This window comes from Oratosquilla oratoria, chromosome 1, assembly GCF_046742065.1.
Source record: "Oratosquilla oratoria isolate Oo_2021 chromosome 1, ASM4674206v1, whole genome shotgun sequence".
In the NCBI taxonomy this organism is placed as follows: Eukaryota; Metazoa; Arthropoda; class Malacostraca; order Stomatopoda; family Squillidae; genus Oratosquilla; species Oratosquilla oratoria.
In genome coordinates this window covers 83,173,197-83,184,541 of record NC_134777.1, presented here as the reverse complement: position 1 = coordinate 83,184,541, position 11,345 = coordinate 83,173,197, and the positions used below count along the sequence as shown (strand labels likewise).

Sequence of the window (11,345 nt, the reverse complement as noted above, 5' to 3'; positions counted from 1 at the left end):
AGGAAAGGATTGAGGGATTCTTAAATGATGGGTACCCACTTAATCACTTCCTAAATAGATTAGAGAACGAGAGGCAGTTCTTGATGATTCAAAGGGACTCGCCGGTGAACGTGTTACATGCCAAGGAGAGGAAAAACAGCTGTACCCGAGGTGATGTCGATGTCGATGAACTCATGTATAGGATCCGCAAACTAGAGGTTCAGTTAGAGCAGGAGAAGGGGAGGAATGCACAAGAAGGTAGCGACCGTCTCAGATACTGTCAGTACTGTCAAACAGCCTCCCATTGGTTAAAAGACTGTTGGAGGAAACCACCCCCTGGCCATTGTTTTGATTGTGGAAAGCTGAGTTGCAGGAGGGGAGACCCGAATTGCCCAGCCTCGATGAAGAGCCAATACCGCTCAAACTCCAAAGGTTCAAAATGACTGGATAACAGAAAATCAACCCCGGTGATCACTACAGAAGTAGGGGGCCAGCAACTAAGGGCATTAGTAGACACAGGGAGTGATCACACATTGGTGTCGGAGAAAGCATCTAAGATGATTGAAGGAGAACTCAACTTGCGGAGGAATCCTCCAAGATTACAAGGGGTCACAGGGAACCCGCTTAGGATAATTGGAATGATAAAAACAAAGGTTAATGTGGGTAATGCAAAGGTAGTTACACAATGGATTCCTATAGTACCAGACTCATACCTAGCTACTGACATACTATTGGGATGTGACATCTTGAATCAAGCAGATTATCATTGGAACGCCAGGAAGAGAACTCTATGCTGGGGTAGGGTATCGTATCCATTTAACACCGTCAAGAGTCAACGGGGGGAGGTCCGACAGGTACGAGAGAGCCCCATTACGCTAAATGGAAATCCGAAGCATCACTTACAAATAGGTTTGGAGGCTCCAGTATTCTTAGAGCCATATCAGACTAGATTTATAACAGTCCCAGTGAGAGAAAAACCGGGCACAAGTCTTATAGTGTATCCCCAAGCAAGTTACAGCCATGACGGCTACCCATATTTAGTAGATGTTAGCGAAGGGAGTTCAATATACGTACCACTGGTTAACAATTCTAAGAAAAGGCTGAAGTACCAGAAAGGGACTATAATAGGTTCATATGAGCTGACTAGGAACATACCCCCTCTTAGAATTAATGTGACCAGGGAAATACACAATGATCTACTACCTAATTATGAGTCAGCAAAGTTAGAAGATACTAGGTTAGAGAAGTTGGAAGAGAAAATAAGGGAACAAAACTGGGACCATCTTACTAACAGGGAGCAGAGAGAGCTGAACGAACTGATCCTAGAGCACGAACGGCTATTTATACTGGGAAGCAATGATCTGGGGTTAATTGAAGGTCCACCCGCTCATATACAGGTAAATAACCCTCAGCCCAGTAGAGCTCCTATATACCGTTATCCTGAACAGGCAAAGACAATTATCTCAGATATGCTAACGGATATGGAGGAAAAGGGGATTATTGAGAAATCAACGGCAGCCTGGTTATCTCCAATAGTCCTGGTGAACAAACCCGATGGCAGCAAAAGGATGTGTGAATGAAAAACTGACAGCAGATGTCTACCCTTTGCCAAGACTAGATGAATTAGTAGAACAAGCCAGTGGTCATGAATATTATGTAACATTAGATATGAAGGATGCGTACTTCCAAGTCATGTTAGACAAGGAAAGCAGAGACCTCACTACCTTCAGTGATGGTGTATCATTATATAGATTTAGAAGATTGCCTTTCGGACTGAATTGTGCTCCTGCTATATTTTCGAGGCGCATGACTCAGGTATTGAAGCCCCTGTTACGGAAAGGATGGGTCAGGAATTATCTGGATGACCTTATTCTATGAGCACCCACCTTCACAGAACTAGTGAAACGACTAGGTGAATTATTCTCAGTACTGGAACAAAATGGAGTAAAATTAAATTTAAGCAAATGTCTCTTCGGATTAAAACAGGTTACATTTCTAGGACATGTAGTATCAGCAAAAGGTAGTAAGCCATTACCGAAAAACGTGGATGCCATACTAATGATGAAAGCACCAAAGAATGTAAAGGAAGTGAGGAGATTCCTAGGGATGTGTGGATTTTATAGGAAGTACATACCAGATTTCGCAAAAATCGCGGTACCACTCACTAATCTTACAAAGTCAGATTCTGAATATGTATGGAACATCAATCGCCAGGAGGCATTTGAGCACCTGAAGGAGAAGCTAACCAGTGCACCCATACTAGCGAAAGTACGGAATGACCAATCATTCCTACTAACTACTGATGCCAGCAACACACACGTGGGGGCAGTACTGAGCCAAGTGCAGCCAGAAGGGGGCATTAAACCCATAGGATATTTCTCAAAGAAGTTAAACCCATGCGAAACGCGGTACGCGATTACAGATAAGGAGGCACTTGCAATAGTGCTAGCTTGCAGAAACTTTCACCATCACTTATGGGGGACGAAGTTCACCATTATAACAGATCACCAGCCCCTAACCAGTGTATTCAAAAGAAAGACCAAGTCTCCACGCATGAATAGATGGATCCTAGAGATGAGAGAATACCAGTATGAGATCTAGTATGTAAAAGGGAAAGAAAACGTTGTAGCCGACCAACTGTCAAGGCCAGTTAGAATGATCACGAGAGTACCAGAAGCCACTTGGCTGGGATACGATAGACCCACTTTCAAGGATAAACAGAGAGAGAGTTCCACATGGTTACAGTTAGCCAACTACTTAGAAGGAGGCACATTACCAAGTAGACGCTTAAGGAAGACGACCCTAGATCAGTTTGCATTGATAGACGACATCTTACATTATGCTAGAGAGAAATCAGATGGAAGCGTTCACTACGCACTCATAATCCCTCACAATTTGATTCAGGAAGCAATAAAACATGCACATGTGTTAACAGGTCATTTAGGGCAAAAGAAAACAATTAAACAAGCCGAGGAGCTGTTCTATTGGCCAAATTTAAAGGTAGATGTATGTAATTTTGTAAAGAAATGCATTACTTGTCAGAGGTTCAAGGGTACACAAGGGTTGTCACAGCAATACAAAGAGGTTCCCCCTGCTACAAAGGCAATGGAGAGAATAGGCATAGACCTAACGGATATGGTATCCGGGTCGCAGGGATATAGGTATATTTTGACCATAATCGATCACTACAGTAGGTTCGTTAGGTTTTTCCCATTGAGAACAAAACACCACCAACACATACTACACTCCCTAACCCAGTTCTTCGCAGACTACGGCACCCAAAAGAGCATCGTAGCAGACAATGGAGCAGAATTCACCAACATGGCTTTCAAGAAGTTGTGTGGAGAACAGCAAATCACCCTACTCTACACCACCCCATACCACCCACAAGCAAACGGTGTAATAGAACGGATGCATCGAACGTTGAAGAGCATCCTGGCAACACTATGCCAGGGACACCCAAACAAATGGCCGGATCTACTACAAGCCTGTCAGAGGAAGATGAATGGAGCCACACACACCTCCACCGGACATACTCCCTATTTCGGCTTCTTCGGAAGACACCCACCCCGATTGGCCGGTCATAGACTCCCAGGTGTAGAGGGAACGGAAGATGAAACAGAGGTCGCTCATCAAATCATCCGAGAAACCCACCGTAAGATGACAACGGAGTATCGGAGTGTGGCGAACCGCAGGAGAGGCGAGCAGAAGGTGGAAGTGGGATCTTTAGTATGGATCCGGAAGGAAACTGCTATACCAGGTACCTGCCGCAAGCTGAACCCCAAGTGGGAAGGGCCCTACAGAGTGGTGGGGGCATTAGCAGGACACAGTGTATACGAACTAAGAAATCCCTTCACGGGAAAGGAGACAAGGAGAGCTGCTGCTCAAGTGAAACCTTACTTTGGTTCCGAAGAGTGGTTGGTGGAGCCTGTTGAAAAAGAGTTCCACCCAGACCCGGAAGTGGAAATACTACCACCGAGGATGCGTCGTGCACCAAGACGGCTCATCGAGGAATGCTGAAGAAATCAACTTGAGCAACCCGACCAGTTGGTGCCATATCTAGTGATTTAAGGTGCTAAGATGACAGTAGTTAACTGCAATAGGAAATGTAGGGATCATATCGTGCCAGTATATGTCCAAAGAAAAACGAATGCTTGTGCAAATTAATACAAAGGTGCCCTCAATGTTCCTATATATTGGACCATAAGGCTTAAATGTAACCCACCTATACTTTTATACATGTGTAAGGTTGAGATGTCCTAGGATTAAGGATGCATATATTTCATATGTTGTAAAAGGAAATTTCAGCAACAGCCAGGTGAAGGAACTAAATGTCAACTTAGGGGGAGGATAAAGAAGTCAATATTAGCCTAGGAGAGGGACTACAAACGATGGTTAGCGAGCACTTTCATTCGGAGTAGTATTGGAAAATGGGGAAATTCTTTAGCTCGAGTTGGGGTCATGAACCCAACTCAAATTCACAATTGCCCGCTTGACAGGGGTGTAGGACTTCAGGACCTGGTGGACAATCGCCGATTGCCCAGAGGTGAGCCCACAGAAGGGGAAGTAGTGTGCCACCCATGGGGCGAATCCACAAGAGAGAGTCGTGGCTTAGCTCGGTCGTGGCGGCTATGCATGTCCAGTCAAGTATTAGGTAAGAGGTTAATTGGGGAATCCAGCCAATACGAAGGCTGATGGAAAAGTCCACGGAGACATCCACAGTAAATTGGTGTACCCCCGGGTCACCTGAGATTCGTACACCTACGAGTGTGCCGAGGGGAGAGTGCCTCGTCAAGCTATCAAAAGGATAATCGCTCTCTGATGACAGTATGGATTTTTTTTTTCTTTTGCAGGGGGATTTGGACCACACCGAATAGAATCCTTCACGTGATGTTGCGGAATTTTTCTTACAGGGGGGTGTAGGGCCGTGTAAGGACAGGAATTTTGAAGGGATATTATTTTTGGAATTTCGTTTTATTTATCTATTTATTTATTTGAGTGTTGACTTGATAGACTGGGTAGTATGGACGTTGTGACGGTTTTACTCAACCAAGAAGCAAAGTAGAAAATAGAGCCTTAATAGACCATGAATTTATTCTATTCTATGTCTGCCCATCAAGATGTGTTGGCAAAGAGCCTTACTATAATCATTGAAGAAAAACATACAATAGGAGATAGCTACAAATATATTTCAGCTGATTTTGGTTCAACTAATCTTCGAGGCGACATTAGAATGTTCTCGAACATAGCGGGCGCACCGTAGCTCCGCCCACCCGTGACGTCACTGACACGTTCGGACAGAGGCGTAAACTAAGGCCATTAATTTTAAGAGTAATAGGAAAAATTCCCAACTTTCAGTTCAGGATTCCACTAGAGAAATAGTTTAGGGAGAGATTGTAGCAGCTAGGGGCTGTGTTGAGAAGCGAAATGAAGTTTTACGAAATAATACAACAGGGAGGTTAGTAGTTTACCCATAGATACGAACACATAGCCGTCTCGTTTGATTTTTGTGCGCAGCTAAAATTTTAATCTGATGCCAAAAACTATCCCGATAACAGGTATGGGTACGTTCTGTAAGATTAATGAAAATAAATGTCAATATGTGAGTTAAATGATATAGTGCAGATATAGTAGGTAGATAGTTATTATTATTATTAAGTTTTGAATCTGATGCCAAAAACTATCCCGATAACAGGAAAAAAAGGGTTTAAGGGAGTGTACTCCACAAACACTTTGCGTGGAAGGAGTTAGACGGTATCACGCATATATACATTAGCTATGAGAGTGTAATCCTTAGAGTACAATTCTGTCTGTGATCGTTCTCTAATAAGAATACGGGGTTGAAGGTAGACACAATATTGTAAGTAGACTTATACAGTGACCGGAAGGTTGGAGTGTAAATAACTACGTTTTTCCACGTGCCTGTGACCTTACTTATGCCCATAAGCAAAAAGAAAGAAAAAAAAAAACTGTGTTATTAAATGTCTCGCATACCTATATATTTTTCATACTGTATGGATCAATAGATTGTCTAGTTGGAGAAAACCACAATATACTTTTGTATTTTCTTACTATATTTTTGCTTCAGTGTAATAATTAATTAACACATAGAAAACCTTCACTTATATTCTTTTACTACCCCACTTGGGCATAGGCCTTTTCGCTACCCAGAACCAACCCCGAACGACCTGAGGAAAGGGGACGGAGTCAGACGTGAATAACAAGGAGCAGTTTCCATTTATGGTCAGATATATCCATATAGACGATTGGGTGGTGGCAGCGTATACCTTGATTTCTTATTTCCCAAATCGTTCTTATGTGGGTATCTCTGATCACTCCCATTGGAGGTGCTCTTGGTTAAACACTAATCAATCGACGGCACCACACATGGTCTCTCTTACTCGCTACTTACGGATTTTTGACGGCATGTTTTATGCAGTCAATACTTTAGGGACTTTAGTGATGTCCCTATGAATCAAGTCACTCAGCATTCGTTTATGATTGGAAAGTAAAAAAAAAAAAAAAAAAAAAACGCTGGCCCCTTTTAACTTCTTCTATTCTGCAACCTTCCATCTATTTTACCACTTGTATGACTTCACCTCTTCGGTATGATATTGTTCCAAAAGATGAAAACGCTGGTTTTTACTGAAAAATACAAACTTCTTTCTTGTTCGCTGGTGGCGTTATTGGAAGCCTGCTGTTTCGTATTCGCTTAATTGTGGCGTATGCTCCTCACCACCATTTTAGTTCAATTTTTTTCATCTGATTTATTAACCATCCTCTCTGTATTTCTAAAACTGCTTTCATCTCTTTCATTTGACTTGACTTTAGAATAATTATCCTCCTGTGTGCTCATTATATATATATATATATATATATATATATATATATATATATATATATATAATATACATATATGTATATACATACAGTACATACATCCATACTCTTTATTAAATGACCAATGTCCAATTTTTGAGCTAGATTGAGGCCACCGCCTCTCTCCAATTGGGACACATGTTCACACACACACACACACACACACACACACACACACACACACACACACACACACACACACACACACACACACACACACACACACACACTTTCAACGAACGGACGGCTTGAAGAACGTTCTGAAGAAAAGTGCCGATTGTGGATCCCAACGCAAAGAGAAGTGCCTTTTTGTATTTACAGGGTGGGGGGAAATTGCTCGTGGGGTAGTGGGAAAGTAAGGAAAGAGGAAAAGGGGAGGGATTGCTGGGGAAATGGAAGGAAATGAGGAAGTAGAGGACTTGGCCCTAACAGACCGCCGAAAAGTAAACAAGCGACCGCAAGACGAGCTGGAGGACGACGGAATGTCTAATAAGAATGTAAAGATTAGAAGTATAGATAGGAACAATACAGTAGAAAGTGATGAGAATATTTTCAAGGGATTTAAAGAGAGTGGGGGGGACACAAACCCCCCCCGACTGACAAGACTAGAGAAGAAGGATGATAAGGTGATCGAGGACTTGGAGAGTAGGTTAGGTCATATGAACACCATTTTACAAAGGGTTGAAAGATTGGAAGAACTAGAAAAGGCGAATAAAAACTTAACTGATGAAATAGAAGACCTAAAAAGACAGTTAAGAGAAGTAAAGGTGGAGAATGAGGAATTGAAGAAGAATAGTAAAGAAAACAGAGAGACAATAGCTAAAGAAACTAAAAATTGGAAGAAAACCCATGAAGGAAATAAGGTTTCATTCACTGACATAGTCAAACAGCAATTGAAAGAACATACTGAAGACTCAGTTATTAAAGTGATGAGACAAAAGGAGAATATAGTAAGAGATTTAGCAGACAAGAAGAAATGTATAATTATATTAGGAATGGAAGAGAAACACAACACAGATAGAACCACAAGAATCAAAGAGGAAAATGAAAAAGTAAGCCAATTACTAGAATCAGTTCAGGAAGATGAACCAGAAATTATGAAACAAATCGAAGAGAAATTTAGACTCGGAAAGTATAGCACAGATAAGACCAGACCAATTAAGATTAAATTCAGGTCACAAACAACGGCAGAGAATATCTTATCCAAAACAGGGAAACTAGCAACAAGTGAACAATACAAAAAGATATGGATAAAAAGAGAAATGAATAAAGAGGAAAGAGAGGAAGAAAAGCAGAAAAGACTGGAAGCTAAGGCAAAAACGAGAACAGAACGGAGTCAGAGAAAGAGAGATTCTATTGGAGAGTAGTGAACATGAAACTAAGGAAGTTCGACATACAAAAGAAAAACATAAGGGAAACAGAGAACACAATGGAAGTGGCAGAAAACTAAGAGTGTCTTACACAAATATAGATGGATTAATAACAGGATTGAATGAGCTGAATGATTATTTGAAGGAAAAAGAACCGGACATAATGGGAATTGTAGAAACAAAATTAAAAGGCCCACTACCACCCAACAGTGTAGGACATGATGCATACAATTATTGGATTAGAAACAGAGAGAAAAAGCAAGGGGGTGGAGTTATGTTCCTGACTAAGAAGGATATAAACGTGAAAGGTGTCATATATGGAAAGAATACAGTAGAGATGATTATGATAGAAGTGGAAGACAGAGATAAGAAGAGCAGAAAATTTGTGATCAATTATGTGCCTCCAAAAACAGCCTCATGGGAGGAGAGTGAACATAAAAGTATGTTAGAGGACACAAAGATAACATTAAATAAAATAATGGAAGATGGAGGAAGAATAGTTATAATGGGCGACTTTAATTGCAAAGAAATCTGCTGGGAAGAAATGACAGTAAAGGGTGGAGACGACTCATGGGGAAACGCTCTACTTGAGATGATTATTGACCACACAATGACACAATGGATACAGGAGAACACTAGGTATAGAAATGAAGAAGAACCATCGAGACTAGACTTATTAATTACATCTGAACCTAGAATAGTGGACAAGATTGAATATAAAACACCAATAGGTAAAAGTGACCACATATTGATTGAACTGGAACTTAATGAAGAAAAATATATGAAAAGAAATGAACAATATAGAAAAGGAAGAATGATGTATGAAAAAACAAACTTTGATAAAATAAGAGAATTCTTTCAACAAGAAAACTGGGAAGAAATATACAAAGAAGAAACATCAGTGGAAAAGAAATGGAATATTTTGACAAAAATTTACAAAAAAGGAGTGGAAAAGTATGTCCCAAGACAAAAACAAGAAAAAGAATATGTAAAATGCTGGTACAACAAAAGTTGTAGGGAGTTAAAAGACAAAAGAGACAAAGCCTGGACCAGATGGAAAAAAGACAGACAACCTGAAAAATGGAAAATATATACCAGTTATAGAAATGAATATGTACAAACGTGCAGAGAGGAAAAGAGAAAATATGAAAAAGAAGTCATAGAAAAATGTAAAGATCAACCAAAACTATTCTACAGATTTGTAAACAATAAACTGAAAAACAAACAGGACTTGGAGAAATTAAGACAAGGGGGAGTTGAATACACTGAGGAAATGGAAATGGCGGAAATTATGAACAAACATTTTAAATCAGTGTTTACAAGGGAGAACATACAACCTGAAGAGATTGAATGGAAAGAGAAAGTCCCCCCTATAGAAAAAATAGAAGTATCAAAGAATGAAATATTGATACACTTGAGTAATCTTGATGACAGAAAATCACATGGACCAGATGAAATAGCAAACTGGATTCTGAAAGAATGCAGGAATGAACTGGTAGACAAAATACATAGCATAATAAGCAGTTCCTTGAAAGAAGGAAAAGTTCCAGAAGATTGGAAAAAAGCAAATATAGTACCTATATATAAAGGAGGAAATAAAGAAGAACCTACCAACTATAGACCAGTCTCTCTAACAAGTACAATAGCAAAAATTTGTGAAAGAATTATCAAAAATAGATGGGTAAAATACTTGGAAAAAAACAACGTACTAAATCCAAGGCAATTTGGATTCAGACAAGGACGATCATGCGTCACCAATTTAATATGTTTCTATTCAAGGCTAATAGATATAATACAAGAAAGAGATGGATGGGCTGATTGTGCATTTCTAGACCTAAAAAAAGCTTTTGACAAAGTACCACATAAGAAGTTGCTTAAGAAACTAGAATCTGAAGGAGGAATACAAGGTAAATTACTAAATTGGATGGAAGACTTTTTGCAAGAAAGAAAAATGAGAGTAGTGATAAGAAACCAGCACTCAAAATGGAATGAAGTAATAAGCGGTGTCCCGCAGGGAACAGTCCTGGCCCCAATAATGTTTGCTATATATATTAATGATATGGATGAAGGAATTGAAAGCTATATGAGCTTCTTTGCAGACGATGCAAAACTACTGAAAAGAGTGAAAACTGAAGAAGATTGTGAATCACTACAGAGAGATCTAAATAAAGTACAGGAATGGAGTAGGAAGTGGGAGATGGAGTTCAATACAAAAAAGTGTAGTATAATGGAATTTGGAAAAAGCAAAAACAGAATAACAGGATCATATAATTTGGGAGAAGAAGGAATAAAAAAAGTAGAAAATGAGAAGGACCTGGGAGTCATTGTTATGAATAATATGTCACCTGAAAAACATATAAATAAGATTTTTGGAGAAACTTATAATTTAATAAGAACAATCAAAGTGGCATTTACATACCTGGATGAAGAAATGGTGAGGAAAATCCTAATCACCCTGATAAGACCAAGATTAGAATATGCAGCAACAATATGGTCACCAAGTACAAAAAAATGTATAAAAAAACTTGAAAGAATACAAAGAGCAATTACAAAACTGGCACCAACACTCTCAAAACTATCATATGAAGAGAGACTACAAAAACTTGAACTACAGACACTAGAGCAAAGAAGAGAGAGAGGAGATTTGATAGCTATTTACAGAATCATGAAAGGCATAGAAATTACTAATAGAGAGAATCTGATAAAATGGGATGACAGAAATACAAGAGGACACGGAAAGAAAATAAAAAAAGACAGCTATAGAAGAGATTTGAAAAAGAACAGCTTTCCACACAGAGTAATAGACAGTTGGAACAAGTTAGATGAGAAAGTGGTGTGTGCAAAAACAATACATGAATTTAAAAATTGTTTAGATAAAATGAGAAATGAAGACGGGACCCCACGAGCATAGCTCCCCTTCCCGTAAAATACAACTAGGTACAACTAGGTAAATACACACACACACACACACACACACACACACACACACACACACACACACACACACACACACACACACACACACACACACACACACACACACACACAACCACACACACACACACACACACAACACACACACACACACACACACACACACACACACACACACACACA

The 11,345-nt window shown here is 39.8% G+C and overlaps 1 protein-coding gene across 1 annotated transcript in view; it reads left to right on the top strand.

The window, feature by feature from the left end:
* Positions 1-11,345, top strand: part of LOC143018751 (uncharacterized) — a 593,788-nt gene that overhangs the window by 467,792 nt on the left and 114,651 nt on the right. The window lies entirely within an intron of this gene.